Raw genomic sequence first — 5000 nt, 5'->3', positions numbered from 1 at the left:
AAAAAAAAAGAGAAATAAAATAAGATAAAATAAAATAAAATAGCAATAAAATGAAAACAAAATAAAAATTAGAAAATAACAACAACAAAAAAATACAAAAAATAAAAAATAAAAATATATAATAATAATACTGTGGCGCCATCTACATGTGTTACCATCAGGGACACTAAAGCAACAACAGTGGGTGATGATGGAAATGTGACACTCACTACCTTGGGTACTGACAGAGAAGGAATACACAGTGTGCATTCTTCTGAAGGTCTGCACGCCAAGGTGAACATGTCCCATCAAGGAAAGGGCGCAACAGACGTTTCCACAGGACAATGAAAGGTAGTTCAAAACAGACAAGTGAATTGGTACTGAACCTGTCAACCCCTATCCTAACACCTGACCAAAAAACACTGTTGTCCATAGGTCCAAAGTTTTGCCCCACATCCCAGTCTTTCAATCAGGAGCGACTGATTCTAGATGTCCAAGAGGGATGTCGACCGGTAAGACTGCGAGAGTTTCACTATGACCCAGAAAAGGAACAGCGGGATTCCACAGCACCCAGGTTTTATAAACCGACGGGTTACACCCCAGAGTGTGGTAGGGACGAAGCACAGGACAGTTACTGTGACAGCCTTGAAAGAAGGGCGAGTAACAATGTGATGGAAAAGAAACCCAAGGACAATCTGAGTCCTAACTTACGCACGGCACTGAAACAACTGAGGCAGCTAGTCACCAGCAGAAAAAAAAACAAAAACAACAAAAAACAAACAAAAAACAGAATCAGTTCAGCAGACAAGGGCGGCGCTATGGTCGTACAAAACACAGAAGACTTCATCAAAGAAGCACATCGCTAACTATACAACTCATTGCACTACAAGATGCTTACAAAAGACCTCACGGAAAAATATTGGCAGGGAGTCCAACAGACTGGCTGGACAACTTCACGAGAAAGAGCTCATTGATAATCAAGCCTTACGCTGGCCCAAACTGGATCCAGGGAGCACGAGATGCCATCAGTTTCACGTGCTACCAAAGGTGCACAAAACTTCGCAGAATCCCCCTGGTCGCCCAACAGTGTCGGGGGTAAATGGACCAACCGAACACCTATCGAAACTAGTTGACCATTGGCTTCAGCCATACAACTGCCAACTCCCAAGCTACATCAAGGACACCACCAGCTACTACAACACCATCAAACACACTGTCAACAGCTCCTTGGACAGCATCTCCTTTCTGGATATTCTGATCAGTCTTGGGAATGGCTACCTGCAAACAGACCTCAGACCTCTTCACCAAACCAACAGGTGCACTATGTCATTCATAAGTCATCCTGCCACCCACGCCACATCACCAAGAACATTCCATACGCACGGTTCCTTTGTTTCCGCGGCCTATGTTCCGACAACTCTACCTTCCAAACTAGGTGTGATGAGATGGAAGGTCAGTTCTTACAGAGATGTTACAAGCCAGACAACATCAAAAAAGCAAGAGCTAAGGCCAGCAAGACACCACAGCAACAGACACTGACCCACCACAACAGACCAAAGCACAACAGGACACCTATGGTCGTAACATACAATCTAGCGAACCCACCACTGCGGGCATGGTGTCATGGGCTACATCCAAAGCTCCACATCAGTGAGCATATGCAAAAGTAAACATGCCCACACCTCCTATTCTGGCGGAAAGAGCGTGCCGGTCGATAAGAATGCTGTTGATGCTCTCAACACTGCCTGCCGCTGAATCTGAGGCTGACCGCTGGCACACAACGCGATGTACTGCTTATAGACACCACCTGGTGGAATCCCGCACCTTCAGAAGCTCAAAAACAGAAGAGTCATTTAACATCAGGCAGAGACTTACCTGTGACAGCAAGAACATAATATATGTTCAGTTCTGCGATATATGTGCGCACAAGCAATACGTGGATCAGACCCAGAATTCTCTTCGGAAAAGAATACACGAGCAGAGGTCTGATATAGGTTTGAACAATTCAGCAAAGCGAACCTGGGTCACCATGCATTTCCACGAGCCTGGCCAGACGCAGGACAACATAAAGGTCATGGTCATTGTAGAATAAACAAGCAAGGCTCAGGAGGGGGCAGTTCTGGATGGCAAAACTGAGGACAGTCCAGCCTTTTGGCCTCAACACGCTACAGCTGGACATCTGAATTCATCTCGACCTGAAAGCTGTGTTAGACAATGATGATGGATCAGTTCCAGAATCAGAACGGTGTGAATGCTAACTTGTGTGACAACAACAACAACTACTACTACTACAAAGACGACGACAGTGACTACGACTACTACTACCACCACCACAACTACCACAACTACTACAACTTCTATGACTATTGCAGCACCAACAACCACTACTACCACGACGACGATGACGACAACGGTGACCGCTACAAATACTACTGGTTGTGGGTGTGGAGGTGACACTGGTGCTGGTTATGGTGATGGATGTCCTACTATTTTATTTCGTTCAGTTGTTTATTTTATTTTATTTTATCTTATTCATTTTTTTCCCCATTTCATCAGTTGTTCGTAGATGTAATATTCAACCCTTTCCCTTTCTGTTCCTTCATCAGTACTTTTATCAGATGCCTCTCTTTTTGTAATACAACCCATTGTTTTCAACGATTTGATTGTTTATAAGTGTATCATTGATTATTATTATGTGAACGTTCCGAAATTTTGGAATATTTGACAGATTGATGTGTTTGTTTTTCTTTTTTTCTTTTATCTCTCTCTCTCTCTCTCTCTCTCTCTCTCTCTCTATATATATATATATATATATATATATTCATGTATATCTATCAATCTGTATATCTATATTTATATATCTATATCTATCTTAGAAGAATTACTACCTATTATAACCAATATCAGGAATATATCCTTGACCTCAGGTGTTGTCCTACAGTCCTTAACTCACTCCATGCCAAGAGTTTTTGCCCTTGCCAATCCCTGAAAACCCAGGGTTTGTATAGGATGGGGAAAAAATTGTAAAAAAACCCAAATAAACACTCAGACAATTGATATTTAGTATATGTATGCAAGGAATGTTGTTCCATATGTGTGCAAAAAATCAAAGTATTTACTCACCATCTTGATGTTGATTGCGGCATCCATATTTTGTGTATTTTTTAGCATTTTTGCACCCATCAGAAAGGTACACCAACATGTTCCACATCACATTCTAACACTATTTGAGGAACTGAAGACCTAGTGCATGCAATGAAGTATGAACAGGTGGTGAAGAAAGTTGAAATTCACACATACAAAAAAAAAAATCGTCTCTACATAATGAAAATCAAAGAACAAAGAAAAAAACTCAACCGGCTGGGTGTTGACTGGCCAGTCAGCTGACAAACCTGGTATGCCAGTGAAGGGATGTGCAAGAGGGAAAAAGGAAAAATTGTCAGTCCAATCACTGGTGAAAACACTTGCAAAATCGTCCATTTCCTCAGTGGTTTCGTCGTCTGTGTCTGTCTCATCTGCTGGCTCATGGTCCTCACTTTCCTCTCCATTGTAAACACTCTCTTCAGCGGCCGAATCTATTTCTAGTTCATCGGGATCTGGTTCAAATTCACTGTCCGAAGAATCAACATTATCTCCTTCAACATCAGAGCCTTCAGTTTGGATCATTTCCAAAGCATCTTCGACGCTGAGTAACATTTCACCTCTCCGACCGTGTCGAACACTTCGCCGTGACGCCATCTTGTCAAACAACTTACAAAGCTGACAGGGGGCACGCTTTGTTATCAACTGCGGTTGAGCTTATCGCGACACACACGCAGCGTGTGTGAATGAAAAGCTGACCAGAGGTGACGTAAGATATCACATCTGCTTTTGATTTTCGCATCCGACGCGTCACTCTGACAGCACAAATTTTTAAAATTTAAGTCCGCATATGCGGACATTGGCATCCAACGCTTTCTCCGACGATGTCCGCATATGCGGACAATGGCAGCGAGTGAGTTAAAGCATGCCTTGGTGTGTCCCCTTTTGAAGAAAGCTAGCCTTGATCCTGAAAACCTGAAAAACTATAGACCAGTATTAAACCTCCCATTTCTGTCTAAAATTTTAGAACGTACTCTGCTTGGCCAGCTTGAGACCTTGAGATCCACAGTCACGAGATCATCAGGGCTTGCCAAGACATTCCTGCAGGGCACAGTGCAAGGGGGGAGGAGAGGCAGACAGAGGAAGAGATGGGAGGACAACATCCCAGAATGGACGGGCTTGAGGTTGAGCGATACAGTCAGGAGATCAGAAAACCGAGAGGATTGGAGGATGCTGGTTGCCAGATCACCTGTGGCGCCCCAACGGTCCACAAGACAACGGGATAGGTGAAGGTGAGATCCACAGTCTCCTTGAGCCTTTTCAGTTAGCGTACAGAAAGGGACACAGCACGGAAACGGCCTTATTACGTGTGGTCAATGACCTGTTGCTAGCATCTGATGCAGGTAAGGTATCCATTCTGTCACTGCTGGACCTTTCTGCAGCATTTGACACGATAGACCATGCCATTATGGTCAGAAGGTTGTGTGCTGTATTCAGACTCAACGGTACTGTTCTGAAATGGTTTCATTCCTACTTATCAGGTCGCACACACTCTGTCCTTGTAAATGGAAACCAGTCTGTACCGTCTGTGCTCAGATAAGGGGTACCACAAGGTTCCGTCCTGGGACCTGTACTCTTTACAATGTACACACAACGTCTAAGTTTGATCATCCAACATTCTGTACCTCACTATCATCTGTTTGCTGACGATTCTCAACTGCATGATTCTACTATTCCTTCTGAAATTCCATGTTTAGCTTCTAAATTTAAAACTGGTCTAGAAAATGTAACAAAGGGGATGAAACAAACAAACTAAAAATGAATGATGACAAAACAGAACTCATGTTGACTGATAATAAAAATAAGCTCAAGCAGATAAATACATCTATCATTTGTTCTGGCATGGAAATTTCTTTTTCAAGTTCTGTCCGCAGTCTCGG

This window comes from Babylonia areolata, chromosome 31 (genome assembly GCF_041734735.1).
Source record: "Babylonia areolata isolate BAREFJ2019XMU chromosome 31, ASM4173473v1, whole genome shotgun sequence".
In the NCBI taxonomy this organism is placed as follows: domain Eukaryota; kingdom Metazoa; phylum Mollusca; class Gastropoda; order Neogastropoda; family Buccinidae; genus Babylonia; species Babylonia areolata.
Note: the sequence above shows the minus strand (reverse complement) of the source record.